This window comes from Cavia porcellus, unplaced genomic scaffold (assembly GCF_034190915.1).
Source record: "Cavia porcellus strain 051 isolate PalLab524CR breed Dunkin Hartley unplaced genomic scaffold, mCavPor4.1 scaffold_3, whole genome shotgun sequence".
Classification (NCBI taxonomy): Eukaryota; Metazoa; Chordata; class Mammalia; order Rodentia; family Caviidae; genus Cavia; species Cavia porcellus.
The window spans coordinates 27,192,059-27,214,527 of NW_026947486.1; the positions used below are offsets into that span (position 1 = coordinate 27,192,059).

General features: G+C 34.0%; 1 protein-coding gene across 9 annotated transcripts in view; it reads right to left on the reverse strand.

Annotated features, from left to right (window-relative positions):
• Positions 1-22,469, reverse strand: part of Pfkfb1 (6-phosphofructo-2-kinase/fructose-2,6-biphosphatase 1) — an 81,682-nt gene that overhangs the window by 51,330 nt on the left and 7,883 nt on the right. For 3 of the 9 annotated variants that reach the window (XM_063245969.1, XM_063245970.1, XM_063245972.1), the window contains exon 2: positions 8,459-8,567. The exons of the other annotated variants lie outside the window; for them this stretch is intronic. The gene's annotated coding sequence lies outside the window, so the exon portion shown is untranslated. The remainder of the gene's footprint in view (positions 1-8,458; positions 8,568-22,469) is intronic. 9 annotated transcript variants of the gene reach the window in all.

Consider the following 22,469-nt stretch of genomic DNA (forward strand, 5'->3'; position numbering starts at 1 on the left):
GGTGAGTCTGACAAGACTGTGGGTGACTCTTTCCTGCACACAGAAAACTTCGGGCAGGATGAAGAGTGTGCAAATGAGGACTCCTCCAACATGGAGAAAATCACAAGGGCTTATGAGACACAAAGGTACAAAATAGGGACACAGTAGGGCCTCTGCCAACACAAAAACTATAGACAGGGAGATTTGGTGACCTGGAATAACCACAAGATAAAGTAAAAGCGGGAACTAAAAGTTGACCTACATCAATACTACCAGCCTTGTCAGCCCAGGGAGAATATAGGACTCACCCAACAGCCCCTGCAGGGGGAAGTCAGGTGACTAGCCCACCTATTCTTGTGGGACCCAGCAACTGGACAAACATCAACCTCACATTAGGACCCCAAGACACACATTACCAACAGTTGACACTAGTGGGGTGAATCACCAAACATTAACTCAAAAGAGGAAAATGGCAAAAAAAAAAAAAAAAAAAAAAAAAGCAAAATGCAATCTCAAACATCTAGTCTACCAGGATCAGGTACAAGAGACATTGATTCAGATCTCAGACATACAGCATAAAAACAGAATACTAAATGCTGTTAGAGAAAAGACACAACTCACCTATCAAGGAAAGGCCATTAGAATCACAGCAGACTTTTCAGCACAAACCATCAAGTCAAGACCAGCTTGGAGTGATGTATTTCAAGCCTTGAAAGAAAACAACTTTCAACCAAGACTGATGTACCCAGAAAAACGTTCAGTCAAATTTAATGGAGAAACAAGATATTTTCATGACAAAGAACAACTGAAAAAATTCACATCCACCAAATCAACCCTGGAAAGAGTATTGAAAGACATACTAGACAGAGATAAAAATGATCACAATCCCTAGAAAAACAACAGTAAGAAACCACCAGGTAGGACAAGCAATTAAACAAGGGAGAAAAGCAAAAAGCAAACAACTGGAACATAACATGGCAAAGCCGAGCCAATACATATCAGTGATCCCCATAAATGTGAATGGCCTCAATACACCTATCAAAAGAAACAGGTTGACAGAATGGATCAAGAAACATGATGCCACAATATGCTGTATACAAGAAACACATCTGACCCAAAAGGAAACTCATAGATTAAAACTCAAAGGATGGAAAACAGTATTCCATGCAACAAGAAACCAGAAAAAAGCAGGGGTAAATATTCTTTTTTAAAATTTCATTTAAGGAGAAAAAGAAATAAAAGAGAAACAGGGTATAAGTAATACAGAATTTCAAAAAAATAAACAGTAGGAAATCACTAGTTAATAGATTACATATTGTCATCTTAGAAATATTTGTTCAAGTTACAAAATTAAAGCATATAAAGTGGACATTCAAACAGTGAGACTGCAAACAGTTCTGTTCAATGATCCAACAAAAACTCAGTAATATGGTTATCTATCTTATACACTTAAATATACATGCAGTTATAGCCTTTAGAGCACTTTGTTTTCCTCTCTTTTTTACAACGACAATTACACATTTTGCGTTTTATTGTTCCCACAGTTCTAATTACCTTTTTTGAAGAGAATAAAACCAAATATGACAAAACAGTCAGTCAAATCAAAAGCATGGACATAGTAAATGATGTAAAAACAGAAGACAAGGTGATCAACAGTGGTTACCATAATGCCTCTTGCTATCTTAAAAAGAATTGCCTATATCATGAGGTATAATAAAATTGAACAAAACAGTAAAGAACAAAACCAATAAAACCAAAACATTGGAGACATTACAAGACTTCAAAAGAAGATAATAGTCAAACCAGAATGGGCATCATAGTGAATCTTATTGTCGTTAAAGTTGTTGCTTATACTCTCAAACTTGATACTATCAAGCAAATGAGAATAGAGTAAAATAAGTCAAAATAAGATGGTGAAAACAATATAGGGTTTCAAATCAAGTTAATAGCAAACCAGAGTGGGTTACTATAATATATTCTGCTATTTTTTATTTATTTTTCCCTTAATTAAAAAGATAATAAATAATAAAAAAAAACGGAGATTGAGATAAAATAGGACATAACAACAAAACAGCACAGGTCAGAACATAACAATTTAAGCAACATACCGTTTCACCACAAGATATCCCAACATAAAAGCAGTTACCATACTGTCTCTTTCCTTGAAATATTTGGGTGTAACTTTGTATACTGTAGCATCAAACATATAAAGAAAATGTAAAACCATTCAAGAGAATGACAGTATTACAGGGTATTTAGAACCAACTAACAGAAAACGAACAATACTTTCTATATTATCTCCTTGTCTATAAAAGTTTTTGTTTATATTATCACATATAATAAAATCCAATAAGATACAACATGTTAAAACTGGAGACAGAAGAACAAAAGGTTGATGGGACTTCAAAACAAGATGATATTAAATCAGCACTAGTTATTATGATGTCTTGTTTTCTCCAAAATAGCTGTTCACACCATCACAGACAATAAAATCAAATAGCCCCGATTAAAACCATTCCAATTAATGAATGAAAAATTTATAAGGCTTCAAAGCAATATAATGGAGAATCATGATTACCACATAATTTTATGTATTGTTATAATTTCTTATGCTAGGGAAAATATTAGGTATTTATACATGTGGGGTTGATTTAATTCACTTATAAGTATGATTTCAAGCTGTGCCCATTTGTTTAGAAATATCTCAATGTGATACTTCTTTATAGCTGAGTAGTACTCCATTGTATAAAAATACCACTATTTTTTTTTATCTATTCCTTAGTTGATAGACAATTAGGTTGTTTCCAAGAACTGGCTATTACAGATTGTGCTGCTATAAACATGGGTGCACATATATGACTGTGGTATGATGCTTTCAGTTCTTCTGGGAATATGCCCAGAAGTGGGATACCTGGAACAAATGGGACTTCTAACACTGCACAATAGTCTCTACCCATAAAGCTCTTTTTTGGCTCCCCTCCACATTTGCATATTCCACAAAGTACTGATGATGTTCAACCTGCAAAGTCTGTGGGCTGCAAATTTAGTGGGGTGTTTTTTACTCAAGTTGATATAATCAGTTAATTTTCACAATATTGAAGAGGAATGGTAAGAATGGAAACACTTGTCTTCTTCCTGATTTTGGAGAGAATGCTCCATTTTATATGATGTTGACAAAAGCCATAAATGGCTTTTATCAGGTTAAGTAAAATTCTCTTATACCTATTTTTCTTAGGGTTTTCATCATGAATGGATTTTGGATTTGGTCCAAGTCTTTTTCTAAATCTGTTGAGATGATCATGTAATTTTTAATCTTTATTTATGTTTGTGTGGTATACTTCATTTGATTTATGAATGTTGGACTATTCTTGCAGTCTTGGAATGAAGGTGACTGGTTCATGATGTATGATCTTTTAATTATTTATTGCATTCCATTTACAAGTATTTTGTTGAGAAATTTTGCATCTATGATGATTAAGGAAATTACCTGGATACAGAATCAATACTCAAAAATCAATAGCATTCCTATACACTAACAAGAAAATAACTGACAGAGAAATAAGAGAAGCCACGCCCTTCACACTAGCAACCAAAAATGAAATATTTAGGAATTACTCTCACAAAAGAAGTGAAAGATCTATTCAGAAAAAATTATAATACACTGAAAAAAGAAATTGAAGAGGATCTCAGAAAATGGAAAGACATCCCTTTCTCATGGATAGGAAGAACAAATATTGTGAAAATGGCTATTCTCCCAAAACTGTTATATAGATTCAATGCAATCTCAATAAGAATACCATCAACACTAAATCTACTGAAAGACAAGGTAGATAGAAGTCTTAGAGACATAAGGGTAGGCAGAGAATTTATGAATACAACACAATCTGCATGGGAAACACTTCAAAGAATCAAAAACTGGCATCTCACATTATTGAAAAGTTTCTGCACTTACAAAGGACTTATATCTAGAACGTATAAAGAATTGAAAAACATGAAGCCCCCCAAATTCAAAGAACCTCTGCAACAATGGGCATTGGAGATGAACACACATTTCACAGATAAAGATATACAAATGGCAAATAAATACATGAAGAAATGTTCATCATCACTGGTCATTTGAGAAATGCAAATCAATGAGCATTGAGATTTCATCTCACTTCAGAAAGAATAGCTGCCATCAAGAAATCAACTGGTAACAAATGTTGGCGAGGCTGCTGGGGAAAAAGGAATACTGCTCCACTGTTGGTGGGAATGTAGACTGGTGCAGCCACTATGGAATCAGTATGAAGATTTCTCAGAAGACTAGGATTGGAAGTTCCATTCAACCCAGCTATTCCTCTCCTGGTTATTTTCCCAGAAAAACTGGAAATGTCATATCACAGTGATATATGTGCATCCATGTTCATAGCAGCACAATTTGTAATAGATCAATCTTGGAAATAATCAAGATGCCCATCAAGCACACAGCAGATTAAAAAGATATGGTATTTTTACATAATTGCATATTACTCAGCTATAAAAAGTATGATCTTGAGGCCTTCATAGGCAAATGTAGACAAGTTGAGGCTATCCTCATTAGTGAAATAAATAAGTCATATTTATAAATATCACATTGTGTCTCTAGTGTAAAAAGTAATAAGAAATGTAGGAGCAATAAAACCCAGAACATGTAATTGCTACTGTAATAGAGAAAAAGAAAATGCTCTAAAGGATATAACTGTATGTATGTTTAATTGTGTAGGATTGATAATCATATTACTAAGTTTTTGTTGGTTCATTGAACAGAACTATTTGCAGTCTTGGTGTTTAAATGTTTACTTTGATGCTTTATTTACATAACTTGAACAATTATTTCTAAGTGGAAAATATGTAATTTACCAACTACTGATTTCTTACCATTTACTTTTTTAAAAATTATGTATTACTTTAACCTTTTTCTGTTTTTTTTTCCTTTAAATAAATTAAAAAAAAAAGAAAACAAAAACTTGGAGAACTTTATCAGCCAGGGTAATAGAGTAGAATTGTCAGTTGAAATACCACTTTATATCTATGTTTTGGAAATTCTGGTGTGCCAGTCTGGTACTCAAGTCAGTACCCAGTTGCTCTCTCATATGTTGAAAAATGTTATCAAACATAATCCTTGGCTTCCTCAGACTGGCACATTGAATGTACAAAGTTGGGATAGAGTAGGAGAAGGTTTGGAGCATGATGATACTCAAGGCTCTGCTATATCCCCTGAAACATTCTCCACATGGAATTTTGTCTGTGCATTTCTTTGTCCTTTAACTGTGGAAAAGTATCCCTTATCTAGTACCCTCTTGAGAGTGTATAAATGAGGATAAAGAGCTCTACTCCCATTCTCTTCCTCTTCCTTCTTCCCTTCCATTTATGGTTGATAAAAAAATAGTGTCTCCCAATCAAAGACTGGTTACACAGGCTGTGCTTTATGGAGAGCCCTTTGGGACAGGCAAATTTCCAATGAACTACAACAAAATATTCATAAGAATAATCCTTTGGGATATAAACTGCTTAAAGAATTAAAATCCAGCCCAACCAATGACCCCCAGTGGCCTGCACCTGCCTGTGCTTAACCTTGTGAGCCAAAAGAATGCACAACAATCTCCATGCCATGGGGAAGCATTGGTGTTTCGCTTCGAGATGGGTAGGCCCCTACCCAGCATCACCCATCATCAGAGAACCCACAGGAAGGCCCTCCAGGACTATTTGGGCCCTGCCCAATGACCCCCAAATGTCTCACAGATGCCTGTGCTCTGCCTTGTGAGCCAAAACTGCATGTGCTGCGATCTCTATCCTACAGGGAACCACTGGACCTTTGCTCCAAGACTGGCAGGGCCCTGCCTAGTATCCTACTTCACCAGAGGACCTATGGGAAGCTTCCTCAAGCCCTATGTGGGCCCCATCCATCAATCCCCAAGTGGCCTGCAGCCATCTGCCCTCCACTTTGTGAGCCAAAAATGTGCACAGCAATTTCCACCCCATGGGAAAGCCTTGGTGTGTAGCTCCAAGACTGGTAGGACCCACACTCAGCATCCCACATCATGAGAGGACCCATGGGAAGGGCCTTCAGGGCTATTTGTGCCCCACCCAGTGACCCTTCAGGGGTCCAGAGCTGCCTGTGCTCTGCCTCAGGAGGTGAAATGGCAGACAGCGATTTCCATCCCATGGAGAAGGCTTGGCATGCCGCTCCAAGACTGGTAGGGTCCTGCTCAGTGACCACAAGTGGCTGGGAGACACCTGGTAAGGTCTGTCTAAGGACATCCACATCCACTCAACTGGGAAAACTCCCTGCAATAAGGATAGATATTCTCAACAACAACAACAAAAAAAAAAAAAAAAAAAAAAAAAAAAACAACTGAGGCCTTGCTTTCAGCTTCCCTAAGGGAATATAGGAAAATGACAAAATGAAAGAGCAAAATTCAATCTCAAACATTCAGTCCATCCCAGGCAAGCCTAGGAGACAAGATATAGAACACAGTGTAAGCCATACACTTGAAGCTGCTGAAATGATAGCAACTGAAGTAAAGAAATAACTCTGGGAAGCTATAAAAAAACTCAGAGCAGAAATAATCTCCCAAGTAAAGGAAGAAATGATAAATGTAATGAAAGAAATGTTGAACATATCTAAAGAAGGCATAGTTAAAGAATTAGAGAAACAATGCAAAAAGATGGAAACTCTGATTGAACAATATAAGAAAGAGAATGCATGAAACATATTCAAAGGGATATACAGGAAACCAAAAACTCCATCGCAAATTAGCAAAACCACCTCAATGAAAGTGAAGATAGACTTTCAGAACTCAAAATTGCAACTAGTGAAAAGGAAAGGAGAGATCTTTTAAAAAATAACAAGGAATCAGGAAATAATTCAACAGCTGTAAGATCATGTAAAGAAAAACAACACAAGATTGATAGGTATAAATGAAAAAGAAGATAAAAACAAAAATGACATTAAGAGGATATTTACAAAAGTAATAGCTGAAAATTTGACAAACATGAGAATGGAAACTGAAATACAGATAAGTGAAGCATATAAAATTCCAAATAGCCATAACCAAAATAAAATTATACCAAGAAATACAATAATCAACATCTCAGAAATCCAGCATTAGAACAGAATATTAAAAGCTGTTAGAGAGAAGAGACAGATCATTTATAAAGGATAGCCTATTGGAATCACAGAGGAGACTTCTCCACACAAACAACGAAGTGAAGAAGATCATGGAGTGAAGAATTGCAGATCCTAAAGGAAAATGACTTCCAATCCAGATAGATGTACTATGCAAAATTGTCCTTCAAAACTGAGGGAGAGTTGGGGGCTGGGGATTTAGCTCAGTGGCATAAGCACCTGCCTTGAAAGCAGGCAGTCCTGCGTTCAATCCCCAGTACCGATAAAAAGGAAAAAGACAAAAAAAAAAAAAAAAAAAAACCTGAGGGAGAAATAAGAAACTTCCATGACAAAGAACAGCTGAAGAACTTCATGATCATCAAACCAACCTTGGAAAGAATACCAAAAGACATTCTAGATAGACATAGAAAAAAACACTAAGCAAGGCAAACAATTGAACTAGAAGGGAAAGGTAAAGAATCAACAGCAGAAAGATAATAGGTCAAAAGTAAACCAATACATTTGGTTACATTAATGAGACCATTAATGTAAATGGTCTCAATTCACCAAGTAAAAGAGACAGACTGGCATAGTGGATCAAAAAACAACATCCAATCATACACTGTCTACAAGAAACCCATCTAACCCAAAAGAAAACTTACAGACTCAAAGTCAAAGGATGGGAAACAATACTTCATGCAACAGGAACCAAGAAAAAAGAGCAGGGGGTAGCTATTCTGTTTGCAGACTATGTGAACTTGAAAGCAAGAATAATCAAAAAGAGATAAAAAAAAGTCACTGTATACTAGTTAGAGGAAAACTTCATGAGGAAAAGATAAAAATCTTAAATATATATGCAGCAAATTCAAGAGCCCTAGGTATACAAAACAAATATTAACAGAAATGAAACATCAAATAAGCAATGATAATGGGAGACCTTAACACCCCACTGACACAAATAGACAGATGAACTAGACAGAAAATCAGCAAAGAAATAGGTGAACTGAATTACATCTGTGAAAAAATAGACTTAGTGGACATATACAGAGTGTTCCACCCAACAACATCAGAATATACATTCTTCTCAGTATCACATAGGACATTCTCTAATATCGATCACATACTAGCCCATAGATCATGCATAAATAAATGCAAAATAATGGAAATCATCCCATGCATGTTATCAAACCATAGTGCATGAAACTAGAAATTAATGATAAAAGAAACTGCAAAAACCCCACAAACACATGAAAACTGAATAATACACTCCTGAGCATTCAGTAGGTCACACAGGAAATTAAAGAAGAAAGTAAACAATATCTAGAGGCAAATGAAAATGCAAATACAACTTACCAGAACCTGTTGGATTCAATGACAGCAGTCCTCAGAGGAAAATTTATTGTGATGAATTCCACATCAGGAAAACAGAACAAATAGAAATAAACAACCTGATGCTAAACATCTAGAAAAAGAAGAGCAAGTCAATGTCAAATCCAAAAGAAGAGAGGAAAGTATAAAGATCAGAGCAATAATCAATTCAATAGAGTAAGAAAACAATACAAAGAATCAATGAATTGAAAAGTGAGTTCTTTGAAAGAATAAATAAAATTGATAAGCCCCTAGCTAACCTTAGTAAAAAAAATGAGAGAAATAACTCAAATTCATGCAATAAAGAATGAAAAGGGTAAAATCAGTATAGACCCTGTGGAAATACAAAAGATCATTCAATATCTACTTCAAAAACCTCTACTTTCATAGGTTTGATAACACAGAAGAAACGAATAGATTCCTAGAAACATATGAATTATTGAAACTGGATCAAGAAGATGTAAAACTGCTGAATAATCCAATTTCAATTAGTGAACCTGAATGTAATTAAAATCTTACCAACAAAGAAAAGCCCAGATAGATTCACTGCAGAATTCTACAAGAAACTCAAAGAAGATTTATGCCAACACTCCTCAAAATCTTCAATGAAATTGAAAGGGAAGACATTCTCCATAACTCATTCCTGGAAGCAAGTATTACTCTAATACTAAAACCAGAGAAAGATCCAAGCAAACAAGAGAACTACAGGCCAATCTCCCTAGTGAACATAAATGCAAACTTCTCAATAAAATGCTGGCAAACAGAATACAGCAAATCATCAAGAAATTTATACAACACAACCAAGATGGATTCATCCCAGGAATTAAGGGATGGTTCAACATATGCAAATCAATAAATGTAATCCACCATAGCATTACAATCAAAAATAAGAATCACATGATCATTTTTATATATGGAGAAAAGCTTTTGATAAGGTCCAACACTCATTTGTGATAAGAACTTTAAATAAAATTAGAATAGATGGTCTTTATTTCAATCTGATAAAAGCTATGTATGACACACCAACAGCCAGTATCATATTAAATGGCCAAAAACTGAAAGCCTTCACTTTAAAATCAGGAAAAACACAAGGATGTCCATTATCACCACTTCTATACAATATAATGATGGAAATACTAGCCAGAGCAATTAGACAAGAGAGAGAAGTAAAAGGAGGAAGAATAGAAAAAGAATAACTTAAATTATCATTATTTGCAGATGACATCATGCTCTACATAGGAGACCCCCAAAACTGTATTCTAAGACTTCTTTATGCATAATAGCTAAATTCAGTAATACAAAATCAACCCTCAAAAATCAACAGCATTCCTATACACAAAGAATAAACTCACTGAGAGAGAAGTGAGAAGCCATACCCTTCACAATAGTGTACAAAAAATGAAATACTTAGGAATGAATCTAAACAAAAGAAGTAAAAGATCTATTCAGGGAAAATTATAATACCCTGGAAAAATAAATTGAAGAAAATGGAAAGCCATAGGAATTCAATAATGGTTATTATACTGCATATTGCCATCCTTAAAATTAATTTCCAGGCTACCAGATATAGGCATGCAAGACTGATCAAACAATATAATTTCCCTTTGAGCAGTTTCTTTTCCTTTTACTATATCTATTGTGACTTTGGGATCTTATTCACTCTTTCAGTTTTTTACACTAGCAACATATGCAAGTCTGATTTATTAAACTTATGAGTGTAGTTTCTAATTACATTCATTTATCTATAAAAGTCTCGAGCTTATCCTATTTTATAGCTGAATAGCATTCCATTATGTAACATTATCACGTATTTTTATCTATTCCTCAGTTGACAGGCATTTGGGTTATTTCCAAGATTTAGCTATTACAATTTGTACTGCTACAAAAATGGGTGCACACATATTGCTGTGATATCATGTTTTCAATTCTGGGAAAATACACAGAAGAGGAGTATCTGGGAGGAATGGAACTTCTAATCCTAGTTTTTTGAGGAATTTCCATACTGATTTCCATAGTGGTTTTACCAGTCTACACTCCCATCAATAATGGAACAGGCTTCCTTTCCTTTTCTCCCACTGCCCTGCCAGCAGTTCTTATTGGTTAATTTCTTGATGTTAGCAATTCTTTGTGGCATGAATGTAGTTTTAATTTGTATTCCTTGAATGACCAATGATATGGAACATTTTTTCATATATTTAGTTGCAATTTGTAATTCTTCATCTGTGAAGTGTGTATTCATCTCAGGTGCTCATCTTTGGATTGGTTCTTTAAATTTGGGGGCCTGATTTGTTTTCAATTCTTTGTATCTTCTAGATAAAAATCCTTTATCTGAGGGACAGGTGGAAAATATCTTTTCCCAATCTGTAGGTTTTCCTTTTCTCTCTGTTGGTGTTTTCTTTTGATGTGAAAAAACTCTTTAATAAGGTAAGATCCCAGTTGTTGATTCTTTGAAGTACTTCCCATGCAGTTTGACTTTTCTTGATGAACTCTCAGCTTACCTCTACATCCTCGAAATTTCTAACTACTTTTTCTTTCAGTAGGTTTAGTGTTTCTGTCTTAATATTTAGATCTTTGATTCATTTTGTGTGTAGGTTAGTGTGTGGTTAATAGACATGGGTCTAGTTTAAGTCTTTAGCATGTAGAAAGTCATTTTTTCCAAGACCACTTACTGAAGGTGCTGTCTTCAGTGAATATATTTGGCCCCTTTGTCAAATATAAGGTGTATGATTGTGTTTGTAGTTGTCTGGATCTTCTGCTCTGTTCCACTGAGAGTCAGGTCTGTTGTTTTTGCCAGTTCCCTGCTGATTTTATTACAGCAGCCTTGCAGTACATTTTGGAGTCTGGGATTGTGATGCTTCCTATCTTGCCTTTGTTGCCTAGGGCTGCCATTGCAATTCTAGGTCTCTTATGGTTGCATATGAATTTTAGGAATATTATCTCTATCTAGGTCTGTGTGGTATGCTGGTGGTATTTTAATTGGGCATTAAATCTGTATTAAGTTTTGGGAGTATGGCCATTGTCACAATGTTGGCTCTTCCTGTCCGTGAGCAAGGGATATCTTTCCATGTTCTGAATTTCTCTTAAATTACTTTTTTCAAAGTTCTGTAATTTTCCCTGAGTAGATCTTTTACTTCATTTGTTAGATTTATTCATAAGCATTTCATTTTTTACATTATGTGAAGGATGTGGTTTCCCTAAATCTCTATCACTGAATTTGTTGCTTGTGTACAGGAATGATATTGACTCTTTAGTATTGACTTTGTACCCATGCTGCTGAATTTGCTTATTAGGTCTAGAAGCCTGTTGGTGGGGTTTTTGGGTTCTTCTATGTAGAGTACCATGTCAACTGTGAAGAGTGATTATTTAACTTCTTCCTTTTCTTTCTGTTATTTCTCTCTTCTGTATAGGTTTTCTGACTGTAGTTTCCAGAACTACATTGAAAAAGAATAATGATGGTGGGAAACTTTATCTTATTCCTGAGTTTAGAGGGAAATCTTTCATTTTTTGATCATTTAGTATGATGTTGGCTTTGGTTTGTCATAGATGAGGTAAAGACTATCTATTTCAATTTTATCTAGGGGTTTTACCACGAATAAGTGGTAGAGTTTATCAAAAGCTTTTTGTGCATCTATTCAGAGGATCATGTGATTTTTGTCTTTTGCTCTGTTAATATGGTGTAATACATTTTTTGATTTGTGTATGCTGCACCGTCCCTGCATTCCTGGGATGAATTCCACTGGTTGTGATGTATAATCTTGATGATTTGCTACATCCTGTTTGCCAGCATTTTACTGAGAATTTTTGCATTTACATTCATTAGAGATGTTGGCCTCTTATGTTCTTTTTTTGTTTTGGTCTTTCTGTGGTTTTGGTATCAGAGTAATATTTACCTCCCAGAATGAATTAGAGAGAATTGCTTTTTAAAAAAAATCATTATTTCGATGAGTATTGGTATTAATTTCCTGTAGAACTCAGTGCTGAATCCATCAAGACCTGGAATTTGTTTTGTTGGTTTAATTATGTTTGTAATTTCATTAATTTATATTGGCTATTCAGAAGTTTTATATCTAGCTTTGTTATTTCATGTTTCTAGGAATGTGTCCATTTGTTCTATGTTTTCTATCCTATGAGAGTAAAGTTTTCAAAGTAGGTGATGATCTGTATTTCCAAAGTATCTGTAGTGATTTCACCCTTTTCATTCCTTATTGTACAACTGAGTTTTTTCTTTCTTTTTTTTGATAACGTCACTAAGGAGTTTATCAATTTTATTTTTAAAGAACCCACTTTTCTATTCATTAATTCTTTGTGTATGTGTGTGATTTTTTTTTTTTTTTAGTTTCAACTGCATTGATTTTTGCTCTGATCTTTAGAATTTTCTCTCCACTTTGGGCTTTGGATTTGACTTGTTCTTCTTATTCTAAAAATTTGAGGTACAGCATTAGGTTATTTGTGCTTGTTTTCTTTTCTTAATATAAGAATTCACCACTATAAATTTTGCTCTGAGGACTAATTTCATTGCATCTCACAGGCTCTGGTAAGTTATATTTTCATTTTCTTTTGATTGTAGATAATGTTTAATTCCCTCTGCGATCCACTTGTGATATTTAATTTCCATGTGTTTATGGAGCTTTTGTAGTTTCCTTTGCATTCATTTCCAATTTCAGTACATTATGGTCAGATAATATGCATGGGATAATTTAAATTCCTTTTCATTTACTTAAGCATGTTCTATGGGTTAATATATAGTCTATTCTAGAGAATATCCCACGAGCAGGAAAATGTATATTTTGATGTTGTTGGGTGGAACACTCAGTACACATCTACTAAGTCCATTTGTTTACAAGTTTGTTTCAGTTCTGTTCTTTGCTGATTTTCTGTCTAGTTGATCTGTCTCTGTGTCAACAGGATGTTAAGGTCTCCTGTTATAATTGTATTATTGCTTATTAGATTTTTCATGACTATTAATATTCATCTTATATAGTTGGGTGCTCTAATATTTGGTTCATATACATTTATGATTATTAGCTCTTTCTGTTAAAGTTTTCCCCTAACAGTATGTAGTGACTTTTTTATCTCTTTTCATCATTCCTGGTTTGAAGTTCACATTACTCTAAAATAGAATAGCCACCTCTGTTTTTTTCTGGGTTCCAGTGGCATGGAGTATTATTTTCCATGCTTTGACTTTCAGCCGATCAACTTTTTTTTTAATTAAATGTGTTTCTTGGCCATTTATAGATTTCAGGGGAAGAGAACCAGGAAATCACCAAGAAGCAAGCCTTCCCTGCTAATCAGTGCTATATGTGGACCACCGGCAGGACAGCCAGTCCCCAGCCCCTTCTGGCATGCAGGCTGGGAAACAAGAAAAGACAACACTCCCACCCCCCACCATAAGTGACTGGCTGATCCAGAGAAACACAGGCTGCAATGATAGCTATTGAGATGTAATATAATTGGATGCTTTCAGTGTTTGGTGTTTCACTGACTGTGCAGGTCTAGGGCCAGTGGTCTGATTATCTATTCAGAGAGTAACAGTATGTAGTGTGGCATCTATGTGGGATCTCCTTCTGAATGTGGGTTACCTTTATTAATTACATATTATCTTGTTTTGAAGTCCTGTATCTTTTTCATTGTTGGGTTGGGTTTTATTCTGTTTTGTTTGATTTTGTTATATCTGATGGCATGGATAGCTACTTCAAAGATAGCAAGATATATTGTGGTAGCCATTTTGGATTTACTGTTGTCTTGTTTTGAAGCCCTCTGTTGCATTCATTGTTTTGTTTTTATTGGTTCTATTCTGTTCTGTTTTGTTTGATTTTCACTATGTCTGCCAATATCTGCAACTATTGTTAAGACAATAAAAGGCATTTTGGTAGGCATTGAAGATTTTGAATTGTTTTTAAGATTTATGTCATTTACACTGGTATGTTTTGATTGGCTTTATTTTGTTTTATTTTGCTTAGTTTTATTTTCTTTAAAAAATTTAAATGTGTTTCTTGTATATAGCATATTGTTGGACTTTCGTTTCTTTATCTACTCTGCTAGTCTGATTCTTTTGATTGATGAATTGAGGCCATTTACTTTAATGGTTATAACTGATATGTATTGGCTTATCTTTTTCATGTTATATTTCTGCTGTTCTTTCCCTAACTTTCCCCTCTTTTTAATTGCTTGCTATTGTTGTGCTTAGAACTGTGGTCATTTTTGTCTCTTTCTAGAATGTCCTTCAGTACTCTTTATAAAGTTGGTTGGGTGGTTCTACTGCATTTTTTAAAAAAGAAAAAGGACACAAATTTTGCACAACAACTTTAAGAAGAAGAGAGAATTTTCTCAACTAATGAAGTCAGAATTACTCTGATGTCAAGTAAAGTATTACAACCCTAAAACTCTAGAGTCTGATATTTTTCATAAGTTAGATGCAAAAATCCTTAACAAAACATTAGCAAATAGAATCTAGCATTTTTGCTTCAAAATAATTATATGCAATTATTTATTCCTCATATATAAGGCTAGATCAACCAAAAAAATCTATCAGTGCAAGCTATATTACTTACAAATCGGTGAAAAATTCACCGATTTGTACTGAAAAAGCACTTGGAAAACTCAACAGGCTCTAATGATAAAAATTTCCAGAAAGTTTGCAATATGGGATTACCTCTGTAAAACAAAACCAAAACCTAAACAAAGTATAACCAATATTACACTTAACAGTAAGACTAAATGCTTTACAATGACATTGGACCAACACAAATATTTCTACCTTCTCCACTCTTTTGACATAAATACTGAAAGTTCAAATCAACACAAGAAGGCAATTAAAGGAAACAAGGCATACATTTTGCAAAAATACTTTTCAAATCCATCTTTGTAAACTTAGTGATTATCTACACAGAAATCTCCATACAATTACAAGAATTCCTAGAACTAATAATTGAGTTCAAAAGATTACAGGATAAGATCAACACGAAGAAATGAATTATGAGATTTTAACTTTTGGTATAACTACATAAGGAGTTATACAGAGACCTAATCTGCAGTGAAATGAACTAAGCTGCCAAAACTTATAAGGAAATCTTTAAAAATCTCTGGAAATAGTCCTTAATCGAATGTAACACAGGAAAAAAATTTATTCCATAAAATCTAATAAAAAACAGTGAGCGCTTGTGACTAAATTTAATTTGATGAAAGCTTCACACCACTTGTTCTTAGCCACATGGATGGAACTCCCTTTTTCCTCAGAGATATCTTCCAATCAAATGCAATAGCAAATCACTAAGAGGCAAAAGTCCAGCATTTTTGGATTCCCTCTAGCTTAAGTTTCAAACCTTAAACTCCTGACAAATGTAGCTAAATGGCTGGAAGATCCCTTCCTCTACCCAAACACTAATCATAGAATTAAGGCTATATTTCAGGTGCAGCAACTCATTCCAATTTGCTCACAGGCAGATTTCATACCAGGACATGCAAACTAAGACAACTAGAGGCCAATGCCCTACCCACTCTCCAAAGTGGTGGCTCAGGAGGGTATATGAAAAAATTTATCCATAACACAAGAGAGCTCCAAAAGTTCCCTAAAAGAAACAAGAATATAAGGAATTGGAATCCTCAGGATACTCTCAAGAATAACTGATCTTCTTAACTAAGATCAACAAGGTAAATCATAGGCCAGTTAGTTCACCAGAGAACCCAAGAATGACACTTAAGAAGAACCCTTCAAGAATAAGAACAAACCTCAAAGACTGACCCCAAAAACTACCTCTGTCAGATTAGGTAAGGCAGCTAAACTATGTTTATCACAGTACATTATCCAAAATATAGACCAATGAGCCAGTTATTAGGGTATGCAGAGTATAACACCAAATGGACTGACAGGTTAATAGAGATATCAAGGGACAAGACAGAGATCCAAGGGCAATTAACTACCTACAAACCAAAGACCATGACTATCAAGAAGCAACAACATCAAGGGGTTCACGCTGTAGGGAAATAGACTTAACTAAAAATATTCTAGCTATACCACAATGCAATTTTACTAAAGTAAGGAAATAACACTAATCGTAATTCACATGCATAGGAACACTGGAAGGTGCCATTCAATCCAGCTATTCCACTTCTGGACATATTCCCAGTACTGAAAACATCATACCACAGCGATGTATGTGCACCCAATGTCTATAGCAGCATAATTTGTAATAGTCAGATCTTGGAAACAACCTAAGTATCCATCAACTGAGGAATGGATAAAAAAGCTGTGGTATTTTGATACAATGGAGTACTACTCAGCTATAAAGAATGATCACATTGAGATATTTACTAATAAATGGGAGCAACTTGAGACCAAACTCATAAGCGAAATAAATCAAACTCACATGTATAAATACTGTACAGTCTCCCTAGTGTAAGAAATAGTAAGAGTACATAAAAGTTTATGGTAATCATGATTCCCCATTACATTGTTTTGAAACCTTATGATGATCACATTGGTTAGTTGTAGTGGGTTTGTCCTTGTTTATTTGATTTTTACCAACTGTGATGGTATGACAGCTAATTTGAGGGAAACAAGTCACTATAATAGCCAGTACTGGTATAATATCATCTTACTATGAAGTCCTACCATGCTTTTGCTCTTCTGTTTCCATTGGCTCTATCATGTTTTATCTTATTGGATTGTATTACTTGTGAAAGTATAAACAAATTTTCTATGGAAAATGAGATAATATAGTAGCCATTATTTGTTTTCTGTTACTTGATTCTGAATGCCCTGTGATACTCTCATTCTCTTGAATGTTTTTATACTATTTTGTTATGTTTGATACTATTATATATGAAGTTATACTCAACTATTTCAAATAAAGAGACATTGTGGTAGTTACTGTTAATTATGGGTTATGTTCTAGTGAAATTCTGTGTTGCTTATATTGTACTATTCTGATCTGCTTTGTTATGCCCTGTTTTGTCTTAATGTCTTTAAAATAAAAATAAATAAATTTAAAAAATTTATAAATATATGCATGCTCTCCTTAATTTTCTCAGCTTCTTTAAAACATAAATTGTATAAAATTAATATTATATTCATTTTAGCATACACAGATATAATGTGTATAAAATGTGTATAAAAACAGCACAAGAGAAAATAAAATAGTTATAAAGAGTAACATCCCCACATCTCACTGGAATTAGACTAGTATAAATTGGAAGCAGACTCTGTTAGTCAAGATTTATAAAGTTCAAGAATAATCACTATGAAAATTCCTCAAAAACATATAGTGAAAAAAATCAAGTGAATGCTAATATTAAACCAGAATATATTTACTTAATGCAAAATAAAACAATGAAGTGGTAATACACGAAGACCAGGCATAAGTTATATGGAAAAGTAAAAGAAAAATGGACCATTTAAATCCAGATATATCACAACTAACATTAAGTGGGAAGAATAATCAGTCTAACCAAAAGGCAGAGAATTTTTGACTGGATGAAAAGATATGAAAGGCCACATATTTATAATTTCATTTATATGAAATGCTCAGAATAAGCTTGTCCATGGAGACTGAGAGTAAATTAGTGATTGTAAGGGGCCAATCACAGTGAACTAGTAAGTTGCTCTAAAGAGTATAGGGTTTCTATTTGGCAAAGTGAATTCTAAAATTGTTTTAGAAATATATGTTTTAAAATGTCTTAGAATTAGTGACAATGGTTGCATAACCATGCGAATATACTCAACACTATTTCCTTGCACACTTTATAATAGTGAATTTTATGATACATTATGCCTTTGTCAAAAACAATTTTTAAGAAGCATAGGAAGATATATACCAAGCAGATATTAAGCTATATAATTCAAACGAAGGAATAGCAATATCAGGGAAAATTTTGCTTGTAAAACAAATATGCAAAGAATGCCAAATTAGTAGATATTACTAATTGATAAAATATTCAATTCACAAGAAAAATACAGTAATTTTAAATTTGCCTATAAGTAACTACAAATTTGCAAAATTGACAGAATTGCCTGAAGACACTGTCAAATATTTCATATCAACACCCAGCCAAAATCTCAAAAGAATATAAGAACATTTGAGACAGCTTAACAAACAGGACTTAATGGACACATATACTATACTAAAAATGTAAAATGGCTATTATTTTTAAGTGTTCATAGAATAGTTACCAAAATTGATTGCATGTTGCTCCATAAAGTAAGTCTCAACAGACTGCAAAGAATTGAAATCAGTTTATTTTCTGACCGGAATGCTATTAAACTGAAAATGGAAAAGGCACTGATCTACCTAAACAGAAGCTGGCCCAAAGACTGGCAACAATTATTAGTGGCTTCTTACTATGCCAGGTATTCACCTTTTAGTTGCTAGATGATAACCATTAAATCCCAGCAGTTCTGACAGAGGAACTGAGGTAGCCCAGGGCAACAGGACAGTGAAAATAAGAAAGCCCAGGACAGTGCCTATTTATCAAATGGTCTGGAAATATTTTAAAATGTATGGCAGTACATTTATGCATATGTACAATATCAGTGCTATTTAGTAGACCAATTATAACATTAGATGATTATATTAGAAAAGAGGAAATTTAAAAAATTGATGATCTGAGAATTCAAATCTAGATGTTAAAAAAGAATAAATCCAATGAAAAAAATAGAATAATGATAAGATATTTAAACAGAATAAAGATGTAGCAGAAAAGATTAAAAAGCCAAAATTGAACGTTTTAGAGTTATGAAAGTGACAAACTTCTGGCAAGGCTTATGAAGAGTAAAAAAGACACAAATAATGTTAGAACAAAACAGAGGACATAATTACAAACAGAGATTACACAGATACAAACATAAGTACTTCATATACCTAAATGTGAAAGCTGATGTGAAATAGAAAATTCCCTACAAAACCACAATTTAGCAAAGTCAACTTAAGTAGAAGTAGTAAACTTAAATGATTCTTTAACTATTAAATTGCATCAGTTTAAATTTTAAAGGAGATACCAGTCCCAAACACTTTTACCTGGAAGTTCGGCCAAATATTTGAGGAACAGAAAGTTCCCTGGACAAACTCTATCAGAGAACAGAATGAAAGAAAATAGCTCTCACCTCATTTCATCAAGTTAGTATAACCTTGACAAAAAAATCAGGTAGGGACAACATGCAAATAGAAAGATTACAGATCAATTTCATGCCTGAATAAAATGTTAAATTTCTGAACACAATTTTAGTAAAGTAAATCTAGAGGTTTTAGTTTATTCCAGGACTGGGAAAATTAGTTCAGCATAAGACAAACTATAATGCAATGCACCATATTAACAGATTAAATAAAAAAATTATCATGTCATTTCAGTGGACACAGAAAACATTTTTAATTAAATTCTATATTCACTCATCTTTTAAAAATTCTCCTAGAAAACTAAGAATCAATAGGAACTTTCTTAACCTGTTAAATTATATCTATCAAAAAGATATCAAATTTTTAATGGTAAAACTTTAAAGCCACTCTCTTTAAAATCAAGATCCAACCCTAATAACACTGTACTGGTGTGTGTGTGGGGGGGGTCTTCGCAATGTAGCAATATAAGAATAGATTTACAAATAATCTCTAGTTGAATCTGTAATGTTAAGTGGAATGAATCAGTCATACAAGCTTAAATATGTATGATTTCTCTTATGCGAGAAACCCAAAGAATAAATACATTAAAGAGCAAAATAAAAGATAGACAACTCGAAACAGTGAGATACATCTTTTGCAAATAGGAAGGGGACCAGGAGATAGATAGAAGTAGGTAAGAGGGTGAAGGGGAAGGGTACAGTAAAAGAATTAACGTGTGTCATGTATATGCACTAACTACTCACAGAGGATGTAACCATTATGCATTACAAACATATACTAATAAAATTTTTAAAAAACAAAGATTAGATTGGAAAAATGAAAGTTGGCATTTACTCATAAATTACCAAAACTAATGAGTAAGTTTAGCTGGTTTCCTAGTTATGATTTAAGTATATAAAACAAGTATATAAAACAAAAATAAACAATGTGTATTTTTATACATTAGTATCAAACTGCTATAAAACCAAATTGCTATCAAATTTTCCGAAAGGATGCTGTTTACAAAAGCAACAAAATATCAGCCCAGAAATCCTGTTTACAATGATATGTAAATTCTTCATAGATTACACTGTAAAATGTCACTCCGGCTAGATATGGTGGTGTACTCCTCTAATTCAGCCCAGAAGGCTGAGACAGGTATATCCCAAGTTTAAGCTCAGCCTGGGAAAATTAGTAACTTAGCAAGACCCTCTCTCAAAATTATGGGTAGATATACAGGTGTACACATGCAGCTACAGATACAGATAAAGTTACAGTTACAGATACAGATATATAAATATGACAGACAGACAGTTGGGAATATACCCCAGTGTGAAGGTCCTGAGTTCAATCTCCAGTAGTGCAAAAACCCACTAAAATAACATGAACCTAACTAAAATAACATGAATGTATAGTATGTTCTGGGCACTCTTCTAACCACTGTATATTAGCAAAAACCTAATTATATGGAGAGAGATATTATATGTCTAGGAAGGACTAAATATCACAGATATTTCCAGTTGATTTATAGATTCAATGTAATCTCAAATTGATTTATACATTGAATGTAATTCCAATCAAATTCTCAAAAGTTTTGTCTCTGTATGTGTGTAACCTGAAAAGCTGATTCCCAAATTTATGGGGAAAAGTAGTAAGCCAAAAAATAGGCAAGATGGGACCTCCACTGGTACAATTGGTTAGCACATGGTACTCATGTAATAAAAAGAGTCAAGACATGACAAAAGAAGGACAATATGGAGGGATATACTCTACCAGAATCAATTCACAAAAATGTCTGTAGTACTGCTGTTCATAAATAAAAACTGCTTGAATTTATCAATAGTAGGATGGATAAACCATGAGATATTAAAAAACATAGTACACAATACGGAGAATAAACACAAGCTCTAAGGACATGTACTACTGATAATATCAATAGGTTACATAAATATAATGTTGGGTGATAAAAGAATATACACACTGTTCAAGGATTTTTGAAATTCTGATATATTTAACTCTAATAACATCATTAAATGATTTTTGTGTCTTCTAGAGACAAAGCCCCAGGTAAAAGGTGATTTAGACCTTTCTAGAGTTAATAGACTGGCCTCTCCAGCATAGCATGTGAGACAGACATTGCTCAAGGCAAGAACTGGGCAACCACTATCCAACTTTTTTGTACCTGTGATCTAACAAAAATAAGTCAGTCACTAAAGAATGACCACTTTGGGCTGGGGATTTAGCTCAGCAGCGTAAGCACCTGCCTGGCAAGCACGAGGTCATGAGTTTGATGCCCGGTACCAAAAAAAAAAAAAAAAAAGAATGAGCACCTGGTACATAGTTTGCTATAAGGAGTGAAAGAGTAGAAGTAGTGGTGATCATTGACTGATCATCAGCTATGTGCCATGTTTGGGACTTGATGCTGGAGATATGGAGGTTAATACAATAGGACCACCTTCTGGTTCAAATAATATTATTTACTAAATGTATAGTATGTTCTGGGCACTCTTCTAACCACTGTATATGCTTTAGCTTTCCTAACCTTTACAAAACATTATCAGCAACTTCATTTTACAGGTGAGGAAACTGAAGCACTGAAATGTTAAGGAACTTAACTTAGATCAAAGAGAGGAGATATCAGAGGGGACTCAAACCTAGGCAATGTTAGATGCAGAACCTCTGAATCAATAAATCACCCTAAAAACACTGGCAGGTATGTATTAATCCTATTTTACAATTAAGGAAAGTGAGGCTTCCAACTAAAGTAAGCATGTATTTATTTTGTACTTTCTACACATCAGGGACAATATCAAATGGTTAATGTACATTATCTCTCCAACTTGTAAGGCACAGTTTCCAGGAATATAAGGGTTTTGACTCTGGAGGACCCATGTATGCAGAGTGGTTTG